Source organism: Hemicordylus capensis, chromosome 1 (assembly GCF_027244095.1).
Source record: "Hemicordylus capensis ecotype Gifberg chromosome 1, rHemCap1.1.pri, whole genome shotgun sequence".
Taxonomy (NCBI): Eukaryota; Metazoa; Chordata; class Lepidosauria; order Squamata; family Cordylidae; genus Hemicordylus; species Hemicordylus capensis.
Genome location: NC_069657.1, coordinates 357,498,955 through 357,524,668, shown reverse-complemented (window position 1 = coordinate 357,524,668; position 25,714 = coordinate 357,498,955).

The following is a 25,714-nucleotide window of genomic DNA, read 5'->3' as shown; positions in this document are numbered from 1 at the left end:
GCACAGCGGGCAACTCTGGATAAAATGGTAGCTGCTGCATTTTGCACTAGCTGCAGTTTCTGAATAGTCTTCAAGGGCAGGCCCACAGAGATCATGGTACAGTAATCCAGCTGTAATGTGACTAAGGTGTGGGTAACTGTGGCCAGATCTGCCTTCTTGAAATATAACACATGTATATTGGTCAACAATTAACCACATCACAGTATTATCATTCCTCTAACTACCCCACCCTCCACCCAATGCAGCCATGTCAGGCTGAAAGTTTGAACAAATAGCCAGAGGGCAAGGGTAGGGCAACCTCTCTCTCCCCACTGCTACATCCCTGCCATTCTGTTCTCTTATTCATCAACACCTTGTGAGACCTATTTGGGTTTTTACAAAAGGTTTGGTGAAAGAGACACATGACTATGTGTCACATCCAGTCTGGAACTCATTGTCTCTTTACTCAACAGTACTTCACAAAATTATTCCCACAATGAATTATTATGGAATCCTTGTTAGATGTCAAAGGATTAAGGACACATTCTGGGTTGTTGTTGTTTTTCATCACAGTAAGCTCTGAACACACAACAAACCTAACCAGAATTGTCCTGGCATGAATTTAACTTTTACTATTTATATTTACAGCTGACAAAGGCTTTGTAGAGTCCTAAAGTTTGAGGAGCATTTTTTTTAATTTAATGTTTTTAAACACTTTATAACATTTTATACTTTGCAACAACATGCCCAAATTGCCCCCCACCCTGCATGATCCTTCTCCATGGAGCAGCAGTGTTCATGCTCTGTGGGATCCTGTTTGAAGCTGTTTCACCCCTCCTCGTCTTCAGCATGGGTATCCACACAATACACACTCCAGGAGCAGTCTACGAAATGGGGTGGGTGGGTGTCAGTATATTATCCATATCTCCATCTAATCCTGGAGCGCCTTTATCCAAATTAACTTTATCCAAGTTAAAGGGCTGTATAAACATAAAAGGGGTGTGCACACCTTCCATTCACTAGACCAGATCATCACAACTGATTTGGGCAAGGGAGGAGCAGAAATGGATATCAGCACAGTGCCCACATTTGGAATAATCGTATCCTTAAATTGGTACATATATAGCTTCACAGTCAGATTGGATCTTGCTGACCCTGCAGAGTTAAAAGCAATGTGCACAGATACCTGAATTATCTCAGATATGCATGGTAGCATCTCACAGTTATGGGAGTCACAGTTTCCATAATGCCACACACAACCCCCTGGATGTACTTGACACACACTGCGTGCTTCAACATTGTTTCATTCAGCATTGCTGCAGCATTACTTTCATAAATCTCAAGAGGATAGGAACCTTAGAACTGCCAAGCAAACCAGCACATATAAGCTGTGAAACAGGCAAACAGACTAAACATATGCATGACAGTTCCCAGTGTTGACACACTCTAACATTACCAAGAAAAAGGCGAAGGAAGAGACTATGCAGATAGCTGCAGGCTTGCTTCTCAATTGATGAAGTCAGTAGAAAATAAATTTAGCTTCCACTTTAATGGTCATCCCAAATCAGTGTACCCCTTCATTTCTCCCATATAGGTCAATGGCACCACTGTTCCCTCTAACGGGGATTCCCAGATGTTGTTCATTACAACTCCCAGCATCCCCAGCTGCAGTGGCCTTTGGCTGGGAATTGTAGTCAACAACAACTGGGGATCCCTGTTAAAGGGCACAGTGAATGGCACCATTCACATCGGTGAGGGAAAGTACAGTGCTGCAGTTGGAGGCACCAGGCAGCATCCAGACTAACATTCCACTCAGGAAAGGGAAGTTCCACATACACAAGGAGAGTGGGTTGATTTTTGCCAATTTCCCATTCCTCCGCTGTCCCTTGCATTTCTTAAAAATATGCTCCCGAGGGTGCAGCATCCTCGGGAACATATTTATGAAGACACACAGGACTACAGAGAGAAGGGGAGATTGACAGAATTGTCCCTCCTTCTTTGTGAGAGTAGAATGTACTTATCTGAGTGGAACTTTAGTCTGGATGCTGCCCACTGTTCCAGAGAAACCAAACTTCTCTTCTAAGAACTTAGGAAAGGCCCTGCAGGATCAGGTTCATCTAGTCCATAAACCTTTCTTCTGCAGTGCCAAAACAGTTGCCTCTGAGAAGGGGGACATGTAGACAAACAGCCCTCTCCCACTCTTGATTTCGGAGGCATACTGCCCCAGAACCTGGAGATAGTATATAAGCTGTAATTGCTAGTGTTGTCCTCTATGAATGTGTATAATCTCCTTTTAAAGCCACCTAGGCTATGAGTCATCACCACACACTGAATTCCATAAATTAATTAGGCACTGTATCAAGAAGAACTTCCTTTTGTCTGTCTCTTGCCAATTAGTTTCATTGGATGACCTTTGGTCCTAGTGTTAGGGCATAGGGAGAAGAATGTCTCTCTGTCCACTTCCTCTACACCAGGCATAATTTTATAAATCTCAGTCATTACATTTCCCCCACTAAACTAATATCCCCCACCCCTAATCTAAAAAGCCACAAACGTGTTAGCCTTTCCTCGCAGGGCATGTGCTCTTGTCATTTTGATTGCCCCTATCTACTAGATCCTTCTGAGAGGTGGTGACCAGAACTGGCCATGGAATGCTACAATAATCTTAATTATCTAAGATCATTATAGTTTTGGTTGTTTTATTTTCAGTCCTTTTTCTAATTATCCTTAGCTTGAAATTTGCCCTTTTCACAGCATTTTCATTGACATTTTTGCCACCATAACTGGTTTGCCTCTGTCTCTCCTGGTTTGCCACTGGCTGTTGAGAACCCATCAGTGTATACGTGAAATTAGAATATTTTATCACTGCTCACCTTAACTCCAGATCATTTGTGATAAAGTTTTAAAAGCTCTTGTTCCAATGCAGAACATTATGGGGACCACTCCACACACTGTGGGCCTGGCTTCCACTGACAGGAATTTTGCATTGGGATTCACACACACAGCCCATCTGTCATAATATAGATGCTCTGTTGTTTTAAATAAAGCATGGTTATTATATGGAGCTACTGAAGGTCAGAGTTGGAAGGAAGATCATGTGCCACTACTCCTGCTTTCCAATTAGGCTTCTGGGAAATTCACATGTGATGCAGAGGAGGATTTTGACTACTGCCCTGTTTTCAGGGAGCCGATACATCTCTATCTGGGCTGTACCACTTCAAGCTGGAGCTGGGGACACACATGACAGAATGCTCCTTCCTTCCTATACATAAATTATTTGCACATAGAAAACTAGCATATCAGAGAGAAGGCTAGTTAAGAATCTAGCTCTAAACAGCCCCCTTTATCTTTCCAAAGGGTTTAGCTCCGCTGTGATTCAAACAGATTCTCTGATTACCAAGTATTACCATCTTCAGTGCTGAGCCTCTTCATCAGAGGGTTTTATTTCACCATGGAAGACTGCAATTCCAGCACACAGTGAAATTGCTCAATATTTTATGTTCCTTCTTTTGAAAATAAATATATTCCATATCTATCTTCAAGTGGCTATTTAAAGGATTTCCAATCAATCAGATCCTTGTAGCTGCAAGCTTAGTGGCGTCATGCCTGGTGGGTGATCTTTTTTCCACAATAGGCCTCAGATATCTTCTGCAGTGTACTGAGTTGTTGAAATATTCATAACAATTCTCTTGGAAGCAGGCATTTAATTTATTTAGAGTCTTCTGGCTACTTAAAACGATTCCCCCGGCTTCCCTTGCCTCTTGCCCCACCCACATAAGAACACCCACACCAAACACCTGTGGTTATGCCATTAATGTGTCAGCAAAACAATACCTGTTTGAACTCTTGTGCTGTCATTTTACAAGATGCATTACCCGGAGGAATGTTAATTATTAGTGGGGATGAAATTTATGCAATCCTGTGAAGTCTTCGATGAAGACTTTAGCATAGCTGCAAAACAAAAACCCAAAAAAGAGAGGCATCAGTAAGCCATCAGGCATTACATTTGTGCTTATGAGAGCATCTGCAATTTTAAGCTTCTTTCCATAAAACTGAACTTTAAATGAATTCCAGTATACAGTGCTGAGAAGTGTTAGTTTTTGATAATTTCAGTGTTATTGTCACAGCTAATATTTCAATTAGTTGACTATGTCAATGACAGGCTTATGGAAATCGGAGCAAGGCTGCAGATGAAGCTACCTTAGATGGAGTCAGTCTGTTGATTCATCTTATCAGCATTGTCTATACTGATTGGCAGAGATTGAACTTGGGGCATCTGCACATCAAACATGTGCTCTTCTACTGAGCTGTAGCCGCATTCTGATGTAGTTCCAGCTGCTAAGCTGGGTAAAGCATCCTGTGAACTTCTCTCCATAAGTCTACCCTGGGCTTAAGATGCTCAGGGCCGTTCCTATGCCCACTAAAATCTGAGCTATCAATCCTAGGTTCCTTACTACAGTTTGAATGGTGGGTTTTCCCCACATGTTGTTAAGCTTAGTCACAACATGGGGTTGCCTGAGGAAAACCAGCTCCAGTGGCCAGTTAATTGCTCTGCCTTAAGTCCATTAAGGTAGAAAGAAGGAAGTTTGTAGGCTACTTGCTGTATCCATGTTCTCCCCTAACTGTGCTACCCTCCTAACTACACTGTGTACTGGATGTTCTCTGCTTTCCAGGGAGGTCTGCACTGCTGAAAGTCTGAGTGATCAAAGCCATGCCATCTTCTGGCTTCACAGCGAGAGTGGTGGCCTTGCTGGGTCTGGAGGATGCTGAGGGCCTGGAGGAGAAGGCTAGAGTTGCCGTGGGACCAGTGGAATGTGGGCCATGGTTGGCATACGTGACTACCTCCACTGGTTCTAATGCAGCCATCTCATCGCTGACTTTAAACACTCCAATGTTTTGTGGAAAATCTCCCACCTGTCTTAATTCTCCTGATAAATGTCTCTCAGGAGTATTGCCTTAGACCTAAGGCTCCTAAACACATTTTACTCTGCACATTTATTATGGAATACAAAACATTCACAATGTCAGGGTCATTATAGCAATAAACACTTTCCATTAGCTGTGTGTTGGATGGTGATAGCTTTACTCTGAAGAGCCAGGAGGCTCTTCCAGGCCAGTATGACTCAAAGGTTTCAAAAGGACCTTGCTCTTTCTTCATGAATAAATTCCTAGCTGACGTGCCAGGATTCAAGATTTTCAGAGTTCCACACATCCACAAGCTACTGTTGCCAGCACACTGTACTACCTGGGGCTTTATTCTTGTGTTCAGGGCAGTTGCATCTGCAACTGAGGCACCACAGATAAGGCATCTGGGTCAGGTCTGCACCTGTGATGATGGGGTGCATTGGCCTTGTTTAGAAGGAGGCCAAGCAGGTCAGCAGTAGCCTCAGCTTGGCTGGGAGTCCAACTAACAATGATCATGCTAGCATGCACCCTACTCACGAAGGGAATATAATGTGCTTGCATGTTACTGTAGCAAGCTTTTGGTGCTCTGGTTCAGGCTCCTCTGGTGGGGAAGAGGGGAGTACAGTGGACTACTCAGAATGCTATTCTTCCTCCTCCTACTCTTCTGAGAAATCAAAGCAGCATTCCCAGCAACAATGACACCTTTGTGACCCTGACGGCTGGCAATCTTGGCCGCACACTCATAGTGAGTCACTATTCAGCAAGACTTTTGCAAGGTGTTTGTGTTCAGCCAAGTACTGGGTGGCTGCCCAAATCTCTTCCAGCTGGCCTTTAAGGGTCTCTGCATGTTTCCTCCACTCCACCTCTGTATTCCTGACTATTTCATTTTCCTGTTGCACACTTAACTTAATTGTATCTATGGTAAGGCTTTCCCTATTCAGTTCACTTTCTCTCCAATGCCCACAGAACCCTTCAGTTTCTTGTTCAATCACTCCCTTTCACACTCACACACAACACAGCTTCTTCTTTTTACAGATTATTTCTCTTATCATGCATATGTAAACCACATAAGTAAACTGTTTTATTGTAAACTGCCCAGAGAGAGATACGTTTGGGGCGGTATATAAATTTGTTTAAATAAATATTTACGCTGGAGCACACGACCCTCAATATCTTCACAGTTTATAGTCCAAAGTGGCTGCCAAGTTCTCCCATGAACTGTATTATTTCTGATTCAATATTAATGAAGTAGGGTTAATATTAACTCCTGAATTGAGTGTAGCCTGACCTATTCACAAATCACTAAAGCACACACAAATTCTGTGCAAATTCCTACCTAGCATATTTCTAACACAATTCAAAACATAAGCAGAGACAAGACAATGTTAGGGTACCACAGAGGAACAGTCTCAGAGGCAAGACTTTTGAAAACAAAGAGACAAAGCTGATTTTGTAAAGTGCTGAAACAAAGGAAATGGGAGGGAGCAGGCTAACTGCAAACAGCACAATGTAAAATGTGGCATTTGGCAACTTTGGTATAATTACGGGTTCAGAGGCGTATCTAGAGAAAATAGCGCCTAGGGCAAGCACTGAAATTGCGCCCCTTGTCCAAACATCCAACACCCATCTTTCAGATAACTTTACCATAATAGCAGCTGAAAAATACAAGTCAAGCTCGTTAATCTTTTAGTTTTTCAAAAACAATTTAGAAAACTACAAATTTCAGTATGCTGGGGCTCATGAAATACCCAAATACTATGTGGAGGTGTACTTGGAAAACTAAACAGAAGTGCCTGTCTAATTCTCTACTATGCATTGTAGCATCACTATTACATAAGTTTTAAAAATAAATGGAGAATTTGACTTTTCCCAAATACTCTGAAAATAATTAAAGGATATGCAGGGTAAACTGTGTCACTGCTTGGAATATATTCTAGTCTTTCGGAAAGACAGTTAAAATGAGAGAAAGAGAGCAAGAAACTCCCAGTGGGTCTTAATTCTAAGGATTTCATGCTGATTCAAAGACAAACTCACCATTAATAGCCATATTATTAAGACATCACATTTAACTCACTCATCACAAGAAGCAAAGTAAGAGCAAATGAATACAATCCTAACTCATAAGCTTCAGCTCAGTATTCACAGGCCCTGATTCTCTGTACATAGTGCCAAACTGAATATGTGTACAGTGACTTATATTATATTAAATTTAAAAAATATATACCTGTAGCCCCTTCAGGGGGCTTCCTAAAGGCTGTGGGGAGAGTCTGCAAAGGTTCCCCCTCCCCCCGCTGGCCTCTGCGGTCTTGCAGGGACCATTTGAGCATGTGTGGTGGCCATTTTTTAAAATAGTTTTTTTTTTTTAAAAAAAAAGGCCACTGAAAACAAAATGGCCACCGCACATGCTCAATTGGCCTCTACGAGGCCTGGCATGGCCTGGGGCCTCACAGCAGCCATTTGAGCATGCACAGTGGCCAATTTGGTTTTGGCAGCCATTTTTTTTAATTTTTAATTTTAAAAAATGGCGCCTCCCTTCAAGTGGCGCCTGGAGCACATGCCCTGCCTGCCCCACCCTAGATACGCCCCTGCCTCTAAGGCATGCACACTTGTGCGCACTCACAAGTTTTTGGATGTCCACTCAGTTCATTTAGATTCCACTCAAGTTGAATCAGGAAGGCCCCATTCTGAATGCAGGTGCGAGCGCACTGTCTTGATACTGCTGCCCAGAACAAAACTCATTCCACATAGAGATAGGAAAAAAATTAGAGGGACCACTACTCATGACGAGCCCATACAGAAAATGGCGCAGCGTCTTCCTTGTTTAAGGCTCTCATTCCAAAGTCTAGAAAGTTCTCAGGCAGCCAGGTACAGGGATTAGCCCATAGCAAGCCCATGCAGAGAGGGACCCAAGGAATCTTACTTCTAAGAATGTCCCAGGCACTCTTAGGGAGGTTTCCCCACAATGAGCCCACAAAATGAACACTCAGGAATAGCGATTTCAGGTCAGCTCAGCAGTTCTGGACCTTATGGTACAGTGTTCTAACATAAGGCTTCAGAAGTCCAGTTATTCCGTTTAGAGGAAACTTGAGTGCACAGTGGTGCTCAACTGGGTAGGCTTCTGGCAATATATAGCAGCTTGTGTCACCAAGTTCCTACAGCAAACAACTTCACACTGATATTCAAGAGCAGAGGCTTGTTATAGGGTTTTGCCCTCTGCAAGACACCAAAGGCAACAAAGTGTAGAGATTACAAAGGGAGAAAGGGAGAGGTTCCGGTACAGGATCTTGGAGGTGATATGTGAATGGGACAGTCATCATTCAGCTGGAAACCAGAAAAAAGGGATCTAATTGTGCCAGTTTTAATTAGGTGCCTGGACTTGCCTTGATTGCATAGCAGGTTGTGGTTCCCAGGGATGATCATTTGTTCAAGTCCCTTTGGCTAGGGACACATAGGGATGCCCAAATGGTGTGGTGTGTGATTATGTCATCCAGCCCAATTCAAGGTGGCGGTTGCGTGAACATCTGAGGTGCAGGTGGGCTAATTTGTGGACTAACTTATTTGAACCAAATTAGGTACAGTTGTAGTGAGTGACACACAGGGACATCTCAATGGTCCAGTTTGTGATGATGTCATCCACCCCGATCCAAGATGGCAGAAGCATAAACTTTTGAGGCGCAAGAGACCTAACTTGTGGGCCTCGATTTGCACCAAATTTAGTCCAGATGTAGACAGTGAAAGGAAAGTAGGCTGGTTAGTTTTTACTAGAACAACTTGTTATCTTTCTGTAAACTGCTCTGGGGATAAATCTCTGTAGAAAAGAAAAATATAAATGGAAGCAACAACACTGGGGTAACATTAAAGGTTAAATAACAGACCGTTCTGTTATCAGCTGGAGTTAAACCCCATGCCTAGAATTTCTTTTTTGTTGTTCCAGTCAGTTTCTAAATTAGTGTGTGTGCTGCCCAGCAATAAAGCAGCATGTTTGTTTGACTGCAAATAGAAGAATTTAATTCTTCTGGAGCACAGGCCTCTGTACAAAAACCGTAATAATAGCAATGTTTTTGAAGGATTCCACTGAAGTCAAGGATCACTACATTCACAAACAAGTACATCAAGGTATTATACATTGGCTTTCTCATTTATCACTTGTTTCTCTTTTAAATTGAACCATAAGTAGCTTTAGTACTTATTTGTTTACTTGCTGAAATAGCTGATGCGTGTCTTAGAATGTAAAATATACATGAAATCTGTATTAAACCATCTAAATAGGTAATGATGGGAGCTCCAGCTACATACATAAATCAAACTAACTACATGCTTACAATGGAACATTAGAAATCACTGCTTAAAATGTTAAGGAAGAAATAAATGCCAGGCTTCAGTTTGTATGCGACCTAAGTATATTATTTGTTACATAATACTTCAATCCTATCCTCCTCCAAGGAGTTCAGGATGGTGACAAGGTTCTTCCCTCTGCACACGTCCTTTTATCCTCACATCAACCCTGTGAGACAGATAGGCTGAGAAGTATTGACTGGCCCAAGTGAGCTTCATGGCTGAGTGGAGATTGAAACTCAGTTCTTGTTGCTAAGCTGACACCAACCACTACACCATACTGGGGTGATTCTCATGATCATCCTGGGCAGGCAGGGAGGGCATGGGGGAGGCTGCTTTTCACTTACATTCTACCCAGATGACCAAGCAGGTTGGCTTCGGTGCCCCTCCTGTGCAACCACATGGACAGCACTGCTCTGTGCAGCTCCATGAAGCACAGAACAGGGCGGAGGTATCTAGGGCTGGAACTTGTTCTTACAACAGCCTCCAGGCATCCCTGAATGCAATGCATAGCACACGTGTTGCATTGGGGATTCTGCCTTTGATTGGCACTCTATGCACCTGTCTCTATGATTCCCAGTGGTCAAAGCCAACCTGGTTGACTGGTCGCCAGGGTTAGGCTGGTCATGAGAAAAGCCTTACTGGGTCTCAATGGTGGGAGGTCGAGTAGACACAAACACAATTCTCTGAAAGTTCTAAATATTACAGATGACTTTTTAAAAAAAAGTATCATGGGTCCTTGCTTGGCAACTCCATTTTAAGATACATTCTGCCAAATATGACATAGAAAATTGAATGAATAAATAATAAATAAAATGGTTCCCCAAAAAGGGCTCACAACCTAAAAGAAACATAAGACGGACACCACCAACAGCCCCTGGAAAAATACTGTGCTGTGGTTGGGTAGGGACATATGCACTCTCCAAGCATTGGTAACCTTCAAATAAAGATAAGATGAATTTATTTTATTTTATTTTATGTACATTTATATCCCGCTCTTTGACCAAGGAGCCCAGCTATAATTGAACAAAGGGGACAAATGTCCCTGGACCCCTGAAGGAAGGGAGTCTGCTGGCTCAGTGACAACTTGCTTTTTGTTCTCCCTCTTACAGGTAAGAAAGTAAGGGGTCAGCAGGGCCTTTTAAAGTTCCCCCCACCCTGCTTTCTTCTCATCACATCCCATATCTATGCAATTTTTTTCTGAGTTTGAAAAAAATGCTAGATATGCATATAATCCACGGTTAGTGCAGGGAAGGAAAGCTGCATGTGACTTCCAGCATTCTCCATGGGAGTTGGGTGCAGCTGCTCTGACACACTAATGAAAGAGATTTAAATTAGCTGTAAGAAATGATTCACACCGAGCTTGGCCTTGACTCAATGAGAAGCATCACCATCAAAAGATCAATTCTAAGTTTTAGGCATAGATTTCCTTGATAATCTCCGGCAGAGACAAGATTTTACTCACGCACAAGTCTTTATTTCAGAATTTATCACAATTCAAAGCAGAAAGCCACAAGAACAGTTTATCTCAACTGGTATGACGGACCAAACTCGCTTCTCAGCGAAGATCTATCAAAGACCCCATACCATCTGATACAATTTTTAAAAATATAATTTTAATGATAATAGTTTACTGCTTTCTGATTGGATCTGTACAAGTTTTCACACATTACATGACCAGCCTTCCAAGAATGTATGTACTACATCAATGCACAAGACGTTTGCGGTCACTTGTTTACTGCCTTTTGCTTCCATGTTGAAATATTCTCAACTACCTTTTCCAATTATCAGCTCCAAACAGCAGAACCAAGCAAATTTCCAAGCAGAACCAGAAAAACATGGCCTACCATCTTATAGCTACTACGTCAGGCCTGTGTTGAAGTGTATTTATTATTTATTATTTACATTTTATATCCCGCTCTTTCTCCAAGGAGTACAGAGTGGTGCACTACATACTTAGGTTTCTCCTCACAACAACCCTGTGAAGTAGGTTAGGCTGAGAGAGAAGTGACTGGCCCAGAATCACCCAGCTAGTATCACGGTTGAATGGGGAGCTGAATTCGGGTCTCCCTGGTCCTATTCCTGCACTCTAACCACTACACCACGCTGGCTTTAATCAAGTTAAAAACTCTACCTATCAATAGCTATTGCCAAAATGCTTCCTAATAATAAATTATATAATATAATATAATAATTATATAAATTAATTATTATATCATATATAATATAATATTATATTACACTATATTATATTAATATACTAATATTATATATTATGTTAATATATTAATATTATAAATGATATAATAAAATATAATATATACATTATATAATAAATATAATAAATAATAAATATTATAATAAAAATAATAAATCCAAAATTATGCACTGAACTTCCAACACTAAGGTTGTTCACACGACCAACTTACCCACAGTCAGGGAGGGCTGGCAGGGAGGCTGTAATGAGGGTTCTGCTGCTCACGTGGCACATGAGCTGCACTGCGGCAAGCAGCTGAACCAGGAGCCAGAAGAGGAAGTCCTCTGGCATCCCACAATGCACCTTGCCAGGAGTGTGGTACATTGAGGGATTTCCCTACTGCCTGATGCTCTTGCCACCTGGCTGTACGGACACTCAGGCTTCAGGCAGATTGAGAGTTCACATGATTGGGGAATGGGGTAGAAGGATGCCCTGCACTCTTCTATCTCATTATTTGTTTGGGTACAAACCCCAGGCTATCCTGGTGGAGCGCACTAGGATTGGGATCGATTCCAGCGCTCCACACAAGCAGTCCTACCCAGGTAGGGCTGCGCAAGCCCAGGTAGGGCTGCTCGTGTGAATATCCTTATTATGTCATTCACATGGAACTTCCCTCACCTGTGCTAGCTGCAGTGATGGACTGGTGAGTCCCACACAAACAGAGTTCAGTCGTGCTTGGGTGCACAATTTGCTTATGTGTAGCCTTAGATCCATCCTATCTATCTGCATTATTTATAAAATGAATGAATTTTTAGTTCAGGAGAGAGATAGAGATTTGGAGATCTTTTGGGTATGCTCTCAGTAGAGCATTAGCGTCCCTCTCCAGAGTATCCAGACTTTAGGAGGCCTGGTCCAGTTTTGTCAGGAAACCAAATAAACTCACAACTTCAGTTTAGCACAGGGGTGCTCCTCCAGTTCAATTTGAAGTTTGATATAATATGGTAAGTTTCCACCTTGAAGTTGTCTCATCCTGTTAGCCTGCAGTCATATTCTCCATCTGGAAAAATTGGTTTGTGTCTCCTTACTGTTGATCTTTCATCTGAATAGGCGGTTTCTGCCTGAGGACTCATTTTCTTTGCTTTCCTTCAATTTTTTCAAAGTTGCTATGCATATCATGAACAAAATCCCTGCATGCCTGGGGCAATTGCCTCCCTTGCCCCCCCCCCACTAAAGGCAGCCATGAGGGAACAGGGAGCCATCTTCACTTTTTGTCCCAGGGCCCACTCAAAATTTGCTAAACACTTTATTTCTAGAGATACTTTAGCTTAATAGAAGCTATTGGACCTGATCTGGTAGTCATTGCAAAAAATTATAACATCTGGTTTATAAAAAAAATAGCTATGTGGTTAACACTCTTTCAGATCAGTAAATCTATTCATTATTGGTTAATGCTGGGTAAGAAAAACTGCAGTCTGAAAAATGTTTCTGTTTGTGATCAATACCTATGTTCTGCAGCTGATCATCCAAACTTCAGTTTTGTGTGTGTAATCCATTTTTAAGATGTCTGCCTGTGATCAACACTGGTGGAAATCTTTGAGGAGCTATAGATTTCCTGTGAGGTGGGTACATGTTTTCAAATACAAGCCAAGTCTGTGCTAGAGGAAAGTAAATAGGATTGTTCAAACAGAAAACCTTAACCTTAAAGAGAGAAAAAGAAAACAGTGCTTTTAAAACACACACTGAGGTTTCATATATAACGCCATGACAGAATGGGCTTCAGAAGAAAATAAGAAGCAGAGATTTTATTCCAGATAAACATTTGGGGGGATTTTTATCACAACCTGTTCTGGCAGTAGGTTATAACATATTTAAAACTAAAAGATAAAAATAATTCTTAAAAACATTTAAAAACACTGGAGGGTGGGGAGGACACACACAGATGTGTAACACTGTTGGTGAAGGGTGTTATCCTGAGATAGCCATCTCCTTATCTTGCTGCAATCCCAAGGGAATGAAAGGATAGAAAGAGGGAAATCAGCCTGTAAAATAATGAAGTGCTGTTGACTGACCTCAGTCAAGCGACTGACCTCAGTCTTAAAGTGAAGGATTTTGTGTCTATCTATGTTCTTAGATATGCAAAGGCAGATAAAGTTCAGATTTCACTGCAGATAACAATCACCTTTGAATGATCAAAGATAGTGTGTGGCTGATGGCCAAAAATAAACCCAGATGAAATAAGGGTGTGTGTGTGTGTGTGTGTGTGTGTGTGTGTGTGTGTGTGTGTGTTCTTGCCACTTTCTTGGTTGACAGTCCATGTGCTGGTGAGAAAACAGCACCCAGGCAGAGGACCCTGCAAGGGAAGAAATAGCCACCTAATAGCGCAGAGGGGAAATGTCTTGAATAGCAAGCCAGAGGGTGCCAGCTCAAATCCCTGCTGGTACGTTTCCCAGACTATGGGAAACACCTGCAAACACTTTTTAATGTGGTGATTCTCTTTATTTAGCAGGGGGAGAGTAACTGGTCTTGTGGTAGCAAACATGACTTGTCCTCTTGGCTAAGCAGGGTCTGCCCTGGTTGCATATGAAAGGGAGACTAGAAGTGTGAGCACTGTAAGGTATTCCCCTTAGGGGATGGAGCCACTCTGGGAAGAGATCTAGGTTCCAAGTTCCCTCCCTGGCATCTCCAAGACAGGGCTGAGAGAGATTCAAGCCTGCAACCTTGGAGAAGCCACTGCCAGTCTATGTAGACAATAGTGAGCTAGATGGACCAATGGTCTGATTCAGTATATGGTAGCTTCCTATGTTCCTATGTAACTGGCCCTGTCCACCCCCAGAACAGTACCTCCAGTGACTCTTGCTGGTATCTATCTGATGTTTCTTTTTAGATTGTGAGCCCTTTGGGGGCAGGGATCCATTTTATTTAGTTATTTATTATTTCTCTGTGTAAACTGCCTTGAGCCATTTTTGGAAGGGCGGCATAGAAATCAAATTATTATTATTATTATTATTATTATTAAAGACCAAAATAATCCCAGTAGTAATTGGTGCCCTAGGTGCAATTCCAAAACACCTTGAAGAGCACCTCAACACCATAGGGGCCACAGAAATCGCCATCAGCCAATTACAAAAAGCAACTTTACTGGGAACAGCCTATATTCTATGACAATATCTATAATAACAACAACAACAACAACATTGACAATAAAATTCAGCCATCCCAGGTCCTTGGGAAGGACTCAATGTCTGGATAAAACAAACCAGTCAATAGCACCTATCTGACTGTGTTGTTGTTGTTGTTGTTGTTGTCATTAAAGAGTTAATATCAATTAATATTAATATTAATTAAGTTCCAAGTAATTATAGACCAATAACCTGCCTGCCAACCATGTTCAAATTATTAACTGGAATAATAGCAGATGAAGTCATACGACACTTATTAACTAACAAGCAGCTTACAGCTGTACAGAAAGGAAATTGCCCGAACACCAGACGCACAAAAGACCAGCTGCTGATTGACAAAATGATTTTAGAAAATTGCAAGAGAAGAAAAACAAATCTAAGTGTTGCATGACTACAAGAAAGCCTTTGACTCATTGCCTCACACATGGATACTAAAATGTTTAGAAACAACTGGTGTCAGCAAAAACATTCAGATATTTATTTTTTAAAAAGCACTGAGCATGTGGAGTACACAGTTAACTATCAATGGCGAGACACTTGGACAGGTTAGCATTAGAAAAGGTATTTTCCATGGGGACTCACTATCCCCTCTGTTGTTTGTAATCGCCATGACTCCACTTTCACAAATACTAAACAAAACAGGCCTCAGATACCAAACATCTAAAACATCAAATAAAATCAACCATCTGCTGTACATGGACGATCTGAAGTTGTATGGAAAGTCCCAATCAGAAATCGAATCACTGCTAAACACTGTCCGTATATTCAGTAGCAATATAGCAATGGAGTTTGGACTAGACAAGTCTGCTGTATTAATAATGACAGAGGGAAAATAAGAAAAACAGAAGGAATAGAACTGCCCAATGGAAGCAAGATCAAGAACCTGGAAGAGAAAGAACCTTACAAATACTTGGGCATTCTCCAGGCTGATAACATTGCACACACTGAAGTTAAAATAAAAATTGGAAGTGAATACATCAGGAGAGTTAGAAAAATCCTAAAGTCCAAACTCAATGGTGGGAACACCATACAAGCCATAAACACCTGAGCTATACCTGTTATCAGATACACTGCAGGAATAATAGAATGGACCAGAGCTAGAGACGCTAGATGTAAGACTAGGAAAATCATGACCATCAATCATGCTCTGCACCCCCACAGTGATGTAGATAGGCTATACCTTCCTCACAGCTCAGGTGGAAGAGGAATGCTGCAAGTCCACCAAACAGTAGAGGAGGAGAAAAGAGGCCTTGAAGAATATATCAAGGACAATGAAGAAGATGCAGTTGAAATGGTCAATAACGCGAAACTATTAAACACCAATAAAAGAAAGCAGGCCTACTAGAAAGAACAAGTCAAGAACCGAGCAGAAAAAGCGGGGGGGGGGCACTGCATGGTCAATATTTGCACAATATAAGTGGAAAATCAGACATCACCAAGACCTGGCAATGGCTTAAGAATGGCAACTTGAAGAAAAAAACAGAGGCTGCACAATATTGGCTGCTCAAGAACAGGCACTAAGAACAAATGCAATAAGAGCAAAAGTCGAAAAATCCACAACAAACAGCAAGTGCCGCCTTTGTAAAGAAGCAGATGAAACAGTGGACCACCTAATCAGCTGTTGTAAAAAGATCGCACAGACTGACTATAAACAAAGGCATGACAAAGTAGCAGGGATGATGCACTGGAACATCTGCAAAAAATACAAGCTACCTGTAGCCAAAAATTGGTGGGACCATAAAACTGAAAAAGTGGTAGAAAATAAAGATGCAAAAGTGTTATGGGACTTCCGACTACAAACAGACAAACATCTGCCACATAATACAACAGATATAACTGTAGTCAAGAAGAAAGAAAAACAAGTTAAAATAATTGACATAGCAGTACCAGGGGATAGTAGAATAGAAGAAAAAGAAATAGAAAAAATAACAAAATACCAAGATCTACAAATTGAAATTAAAAGGCTGTGGCAGAAGACCAAAATAATCCCAGTGGTAATTGGCGCCCTAGGTGCAATTCCAAAGCACCTTGAAGAGTACCTCAACACCGTAGGGGCCACAGAAATCACCACCAGCCAATTACAAAAAGCAACTTTACTGGGGACAGCCTATATTCTGCGATGATATCTATAATAATAACAGCAACAACACTGACTATAAAATTCAGCCATCCCAGGTCCTTGGGAAGGACTTAATGTCTGGATACAACAAACCAGTCAATAACACCTGTCTGACTGTGTAAACAACAACAACAATAATAATCTAGGAAGATGCTGAAAGGCAGCATCTCATACTGCATGGGAGATGTCAGTGGTAAACCTCTCCTGCATTCTACCAAGGACAACCACAGGGCTCTGTGGTAACCAGGAGTCAACACTGACTCAACGGTAAACTTTGCCTTTACCTAGGACATTATTGTATAACCAACTGGGAAACCACTGAAAAGCACCTATAGAAGAACCCTGTTGATCAGGGGCGTAGCAATGATTGAGCAAGGGGGCAATTGCCCCCAGGCCCCAAGGGTCTGGGGGGCCCCAAGGCTCCTCTTAGCCTTTACCTTTGGCCAGGGCAGCCCCTTGGCCCTTACTACACTCCGTGGGCAAGCAAAGCGCTCGCCAGCTGGAAGCGCCCCCTCCTCTCTCTCCAGCCAGCATTTCATGCGTGCATCTATTTTGCAACAAATGAAAATGAAGGGACTCATTTGTTTCGGTTTTCACTGAAGTTCTCATTTGTTTTCAGTTTTCATTCGGCACCATGGAAATGAATACGTAACACAGCACATATCTTTTTGCGTCTGAATTCTTTTTGTTTTGTTTTCCATGGCAGACCAAGTTTCTGCATGCCCAAAAGCTGGTTGGTGTGTGTGTGTGTGTGTGGGGGGCATATAGCAAATCTTCGTAGCAACTCATCACAGCAGACAGCAATTCATCACTCATGAAGACTCTTGGCCTAAGAGGTCTAACTGTTAAATTCCATGTTCACAGAACTAATACAAAAGTGGAAGAGACTGGTTCCCATTTCCAGATCTTTTTTGTGAGCACAATGTATTACAATCTTAAGTTTTGCATGCAGCTTTGGATAAGACTCAAGCAGACAAAATAGTTACTTGGTTTTAGGTTTCGGTTTCAAAACCACTTCCACATATTGCAGTGCCTCCTCTGTGATTGATTGATTGATTGATTGAATAAGTGCCATCAAGTCGGTGTCGATTCGTAGCAACCACATAGATAGATTCTCTCCAGGATGATCTGTCTTCAACTTGGCCTTTAAGGTCTCTCAGTGGTGCATTCATTGCTGTCATAATCGAGTCCATCCACTTTGCTGCTGGTTGTCCTCTTCTTCTCTTTCCTTCAACTTTACCCAGCATTATGGACTTCTCAAGGGTGCTGGGTCTTCACATAATGTGTCTGAAGTATGATAGTTTGAGCCTGGTCATTTGTGCCTCAAGTGAAAATCCTAGATTGATTTGTTCTATGATCTATTTGTTTGTTTTCCTGGTTGTCCATGGAATCCTCAAAAATCTTCTCCGACACCAAAGTTCAAAAGCATCAATGCTTTTTCTATCTTGCTTTTTCTAAGTCCATCTATCGCATCCATAGAGTGTCACGGGGAAAACCATTGTCCGAACGATTCTAATCTTTGTAAGTGGAGACATGTCACGGCATTTAAATATCATTTCCAAGGCCTTCATTGCAACCCTTCCAAGTGCTAGTCTGTGGCGTATTTCTTGACTGCTAGATTCTTTCCTGTTGACAGTCAATCCTAAAAGGCAGAAGCTATTCACCACTTCAGCATCTTAACTGTCAATTCTGAGGCTGGTACCAATTGTCATTAGTTTAGTCTTCTTTACATTTAATTATAGTCCCATTTTTTCCACTGTGCTCCTTGACTTTCATTACTAGAGCTTTCAGTCATCAACATTCTCAGCTTTCAGAGTGGTGTCATCAGCACAGCACAGGTTATTGATGTTACTTCCTCCAGCTTTAAAACCATGCTCATCCTCTTCCAATCCAGCTTCTCTCAGTATATGTACAGCATATAAAATTCATTCAGAAGGATAAAGCAGACAGCCTTGTCTTACTCCTTCGCCGATCTGGAACCAGTCTGTTTCACCATGTTCTGTCTGGACTGTGGCTTCCTGTCCTGTGTATAGGTTTCCCATGAGAACAATGAGATGTTCTGGGACACCCATTTTCCCAAGGATATTCCACAACTTGACATGGTTGACGCAATCAAAGGTTTTTTTGTAGCCAATAAAGCACATATTGACTTCCTTCTTATGGTATTCTTTGGCCTTTTCAATTATCCCGCTTGCATCAGCAATGATGTGTCTTGTTCCTCAGCCTTTTTGAAACCAGCTTGAACATCTGGCATTTCCCTTTCCACATAGGGCTCTAATCTGTGTTGGATGATCCTGAGCATTATTTTGCTAGCATGTGAAATTAAGGATATTGTGCAATGGTTTGCGCAATCTGTTAAATCCCCTTTCTTTGGTATGGGCATGTAGATTGATCTCTTCCAATCTGTTGGCCACTGTGTCATTCTCCAAATTTGCTGGTATAGTTTGGTTAGAGCCTTGACTGATTCTTCTTCTGTTGCCTGCCATATTTCTGTAGCTTTTCCATCAATTCCTGTAGCCTTCTGTCTGTTGGAAGGGAACGACTTTGCACTGTCTCATGTCTCAATGACAGAGGGGAACAGACTAGTGAGTAAGAGGGCTAGAGAAGTCAAGACATTGGTTATCCCTTCTCCACTGCTCTGACACTATCTCTTAGGTATGTAGATTGCTACTCTTAGGGACTTCCTTCCTTCCTGCCTAGCCACTTCTTCTTCCCTCTCTTCCCTTTCTTCTCCCTTGCAACATGCAAGCTCCTCTCTCTCCCTGCGCCATGTGTGCAGAGAGGCATCCGTTTGCATCCAGCTAGCTAGCTAGATTATTTTATTTATTTATTTATTTATTTATTTTATCATATTTTTACACCGCCCAAAACTTATGTCTCTGGGTGGTTTACTACAAGATTAAAAAGCAAAACATTAATTAAAAACAAAAACAAAATTTAAAAGCAAGAAATTTAAAACACAATTTAAAATTTTAAAACAATATTCTAAAAACAACATTTAAAACAATCAAAACAATATCAATTAAAGGATCATAAGGATTCATGGAGGAAAGGTTATCATGCACCAAATGACCCAAACACTTGAAAAATAGTGTCAGCACATTTTGCTCCATAACTTCACTTCTCCGAGGGCTAGAGCTTAGCTTTAAAAAAAAATTTTTTTTAATGAAAGATGGAAATCTGGGGAAATTAATAAGATTAGAGATCCTATGTCTCCACTTTACTATCTAGAATGGAGTTCACTAATAAATACTCCTATATTGATTTGAAAATATGAACTGACTCCAAGTTATTTTACTCTTAGCATACATGCATGCCTGGGCAGACTCCGCTGTGTTGTGCCTCTGCTCACTCTGCTATATTAGAAGGGTATTTCTTACCACAAGGAATTCCCAACACTGACTCGGTAATAACCGGAGTGCTGATCTAACTTCATCTTCCTATACTAGAGGTTTTTGAAAGTAGGGAATATCTTCTAAGAGTATTGCTACAGAGAGTACCCCCACTTAAGCAATATTAAAAGAGTCACTGGAGGCAAGGTATGGGGTATGAGAGGAACCAGGAAGAAGTTAAGGGCAACACCCACTTCCTGTCTAGCTGTAGAGGAGAGTGGACACAAACCAAAAAAGCTGTGTGAACCTGTTTACCTTAAATAAAAAGATAGCATTTGTTTGCTATTTGAAACAATCCAAGCAACTTGAAACATGGTGGCAGTCCTGACAGAACTGTTAGAAGCAACAGGAAAACAACAAACTATAAGTTATCAGAAAAACAAAAGTGAAAGTACTAGGATAAAACAAAGAGGGGAAAACATGGAGAACCTGAAGCCACCAGGGATATTAAACCTGCAAGCCCAGAACTTAGCACAGGTTTGGAAGACCTGGAAAGAGGAGTTCAATTTGTATCTGGATATTGCCATGGCTGATAAAGAAGAAGCTGTAAAAATGAAACTGTCCTTATGCTTGATTGGAGAGAAGGGGAGAGGGGGATTGCCCAAGTCTGCTGTGCGTGGGGAATATTTGCACACCCTGGCTACCATAATGGGCTGTCGATGCCCACTGCAACCCCAGAAACAGTAGAAAGGTACAGCTTTTTTCACCAGAGATCAAGCAATAGGGGGAAGCATTGAGGAGTACTCTACCAATATAAAGATCCTTGCAGTCAGTTGCAATTTTGGAGTGATTAAAGACTCATTGATTAGGGACTGGATTGTCAGGGGTGGAGCCAACAGTGGGCGAATGGGTTCAAAGAACCCAGGCCTCTGCCCCTCAGGGGCCACGCCTCATGGCCCCGACACGCCCCCCACATCTGACATCAGACGCAAGGGGTGCTGGTTTAGCTCCCAAGCGGGGCCGTGGGCCCCGTTCGGGAGTTAAATGGTCGGCACTGCATTTGCAGCGTGGCCAGGAGCTGCTCTTGGCCGCACAGCCCCGTTTGGGAGCCAGACCAGGCCCCCCGCATCTGACATCAGACGGGGGGGGCGGGGCAAGCTGGACCACCGCGGCGACTGGGCACGGTCTGGCTCCACCACTGAGGATTATGTGTAGAATCCAGGACACCCAGGTGAAAGAGAGATTGCTGAGAGAAGTAGACTTGTTTCTAGATAAATGTCTGGAAATATGCAGGGTGTCTGAGTTATCCAAGGACAGGGTTGGAACCCTGAGAAGGCAAACAGTGGAACCAGTTCATACAGTCATCAGGGAAGATGTGGGGGTGGGACAAAATATAAAAGTAACAGAGGACACCACAGAGCAATGCAAGTATTGTGGGGGATATGCAAAGAATGCCCAGCTTATGGGGGTAAATGCCACAACTGTGACAAATTGAACTACTTTGCATCCCAGTGTCTCTTAAAACAAAACAAAAAAGCCCAAACCAAGAGTCCAATATGAGAACTATCAATATGGGAAGTGACAGTGAATGTGAAGACATTCTGTGGGTATCAGGTGAAATGCTAAACACAGTGCAGGACAATTTAAAAAACCAACAAAAACAATTATTTGCATGCATTCTTCTAGGAGATAAAACTATTCAATTCCAATTAGATTGTGGAACCACATGTAATATTATCCCCATACACCTCGTGAATCCCAGCATTTCACTGGAGGAGAGCAGCCAGTTGTTAACAATGCACAGCCACACTACCATGAAATCAGTTGGGAAAATGTAAACTGAGCGGGCTGGGAGAGACTTTTCAGAATCCAAAAATGAAAAAACAATACAGGCTAGAGTTTGTAGTTGTAGATTGAGGCAGCTCAAGCAATTAAGCTGATAAAGGTACAATACCAGAAGATACTGAAAATAGACAGTGGAGTGACTGAAGAGCCAAGCAACGATGGAAAGGATTCAAAAGGAATTTAGATGTATTTGAGGGGGATGGGCAGCTAGATGGAGTTTATAAAATGGGGATTGATGCCAGTGTGTACTGCCAGTTAACCTACTGAAGAGGAAAGTTCCTTTTAGTTCCTTTTAGTACAGCCTCTGAAAGAAGAGCTGCAATGCTTACAGAGCTAGGGCTTCATACAACCAGTGGAGAAAAGCACAGACTGGATAAGCAGTACGGTGGTGATTAGAAAACTATCAGGGGAAAGGGGGATATGCATAGACCCCAAACCTTTGAATAAAGCACTGAAAATAAGCCATTTCCCCCTCCCCAGTATTGATGATATATTGCCAGACCTATCAAAGCTCTTTTCTGTCTCTGATGACAACGTTTCCCACACCCTTTGGCAGTTACCACTGGCTGAGCATGCTAATAGCATCAGCCCAGCCTCTGAAGTGTTTCAAAACAGGCTGACCCAAGCTTTGGAGGGACTGTCAGGAATCCAGACAATTGCTGATGATGTGCTAATTGAAGGGAATAGTTTACAGCAAGCAATTAACATACCAAGACATGCCATGGGAGTGGATGCAGCACCATCCATTCATTCATTCCAAAATGCATATTTGAAGTGGGTGCATTATTAATATGCCTGCCCATCTCAAAGACTATGATTAATACTCTTGTTTGTTGTTTTCCTTTTCCTTTAAAGGGGAAGGGATGCAGCAATATTAAAAGAACCACTGAAGGCAGACTAGTTAAGGTATAGAGTATGGGAGGTAGAGATGTGCATGAATTGATTTTTTATGATTTGATTCGAGGTTGAATTGAATCAGCCAGATTTTATTCCAACTCAAATCTGCAAACTTGAATCTGGTCAGATTCCATTTGAGATTTCTTTGATATGGATTCAGATTGATTCAGCCCACTTCTAAAGGTCCTGGGGGCACCACATTTGGGTGGTTGGTAGGTCCCCATGGGTGCCACCTACCATCCAAATTTGAAGGCAGTGGGGTACTTGCTTTATTTTTAATTATTTTCTTTAGTTTTTACTGATTTTGAATATTTCCGCCATAGGAAATAATGGAGATTCAAAGTTGCCCTGTCCCTAAACCTAACATGGGTCTGCAGCTTTCATTAAAAACAACAACAACAAAGCTCTAGCCCTTGTAGAAGTGGAGTTACGGAGCAAAATGTGCAGTCACTTTTTTAAGTGTTTTGGATTCTTTGCTGTATAATAACTTTTCCTCATAATGAATCCCTATGAGGATTCATTGCACATCTTCATTTTTCCCTGTTCATTTTGACTGTCATTGGACAGTGCCATGTGCCAACTACACACACACCCCTCACTGCAAGGCGGTGTGATACTCACTTTATTTTTTAGGAATATTGCAGTGTTTAGATTCTTTGGTGTCTAATAACCTTTTGTCATAATGAATCCCTATGAGGATTCATTATATGCCTTCATTTCTTCTGTTCATTTTGACTGTCATTGGGCAGTGCCAAGTGCCATGTGTCAACTACACCCCACACCCCACCCACCCCACACACTGGGGTACTTTTATTTTTAAAAAATAAAAGTTTGTTTTTTAGGATTTTTGAAGTGTTTAGATTATTTGGTGTCTTCATTACAAACCTTTATTCTTCTCTTCATTTTGACCCCACTGCTTTGTGGGTGGGGGTGGGGAATTAGTGGCATCCCATGTGCCAACTACCCCCCAACCCACAAGCCACTGGGTACTCAGTTTATATTTTAGGAATATTTGAGGTGTTTAGACCCTTTGATGTGTAATGAATCTTCATAGTGATTCATTATGAGGAAAGGTTATTAGACTCCAAGGAGCCTAAACACTTGAAAAAATTCCTAGGACATAAACTAAGTAGAACCCCACTGCCGTGCGCATGGGAGGGGGGGTAGTTGGCAGATGGCAGTTGGCACTGTCCAAAAGACAGTCAAAATGAATAGAAGAAATGAAGGTGTGTAATGAATCCTCATAAGGATTCATTGAGGAAAGGTCATTATGCACCAAATGACCCAAACACTTGAAAAATAGTGTCAGCACATGTTGCTCTATAACTCCACTTCTCCAAGGGCTAGAGCTTAGCTTTTAAAAAAAAATTTAAAATGAAAGATGGGAATCTCAGGAAATTAATAAGAGGAACCCGAATCTCAAATCAATTTGAATGGAATCTGGCGTGATTTGATTCCAACTCGAATTTGGCCAGGAGTGTCAGGGCAGATTCGTTTTGAGCTTGAATCACCCAAATCAACCGGATTCAGGTTGAATCAATTCCAATCCAAATAAATTCTCTCATCCCTAATGGGAGGAACTAGGGCAATGCCTATTTTCTGCCTAGCTATGGAGGAGGTTTACCTTAAAGAAAAAGATAAAGTTTGTTTGAAAGACGGAGTCTGTCTGCCCGCTATTTGAAACAAGCCAGACAACTCAAAACACCTACCACTTAAGTGAGTGAGAAAGCTTCCTAATGGAGTAGCTTTATGTGTGCATCAGACTGGGGCAACTCTGTGCACATTTTACATGATGAGTGTGGAGATGCCTTCTAAATTAAAATCAGTGGAAAATCCTGTGTATGCAGGAGGACTGTATGCAATTTGTGTATACAGGGAGCTTAGGAACTGTATATGAGTTGATTCCTGGACAGTGATGTGGGGTACAATATTTTCCAAAATGGAAAATTTTATGAAAACATTTCCATTACTAGCTTTTCCTGTAGAAAATGTTTCACTCCACATCCCTGCAAACAACATTCCAATCACATTATATTTAGGGCGTTGTGAAAATCTGCATAACAATTTTTTCTGAGAAGCAATTGTTATGAAAATGAGGGGGGAAATTGCATTTGACATATTTCCATTCAAAAAATTTGCAGAAAACCCACATTGCTACTGCAGAATCAAATTCATGTTTCCAGGATGTAGTACTGTGACACGAGAGTTTCCCCAAACTCCATTTGGATTGGGTTTGCCTAAAGTGAGTCCATTGGGCTCAAATCTCAGCTTGGATTGAGACTGAATTAGGTCATTTTAAACCTGGGCCCATACTGAGCTCCAGGTCATGTCTCCCTCTCAATGGTATCAGACACAATAAGGACTGGTAGCCTTCCCTTCCTGCTACAAGTGTCCCTACTGAGGAACAGAACAAGGCCTGCAGGCTTCTCTGTTCCCAACTGCCTTCCAAGCCCCCAATGCCCCCATTTCATCCACACTTTCCTTGTAGCAGTGGTGGCAGTAACAAGAGCTGCTGATGTGGTTTTCATTAAGCAACAGAAGCACTATAGGTGTAGACAACTTGAGACATTTCCCTTGGGTCTTGTTACTTGCCCGCTCCCCCACAATGTCTTGGACCCTTGCTGCATCTGAGATACTGTCAGGAGAAAACATGGCAGCTAGTGAGAGGTGGCAGCAAAAAAGATAAAAATGTGAAAGCGGTCACCCCCCACCCCAAATTAAGAACAAGGAGGAATAATTAAATAAATAGAAGAAAATGAATGAATAAGTGAATATAAATACAAGAGAAAGGATAACTAAGGGCCAGTATAGACAATATGATACATTCTTTGCCCATCTGATTAGAAAGGGGAGGTGCCAAGAGCCACTTGTAACATCTTTCACAGACATCTGTGAATTCTCCTGCTGCATCCCTTTATTTCAAGAG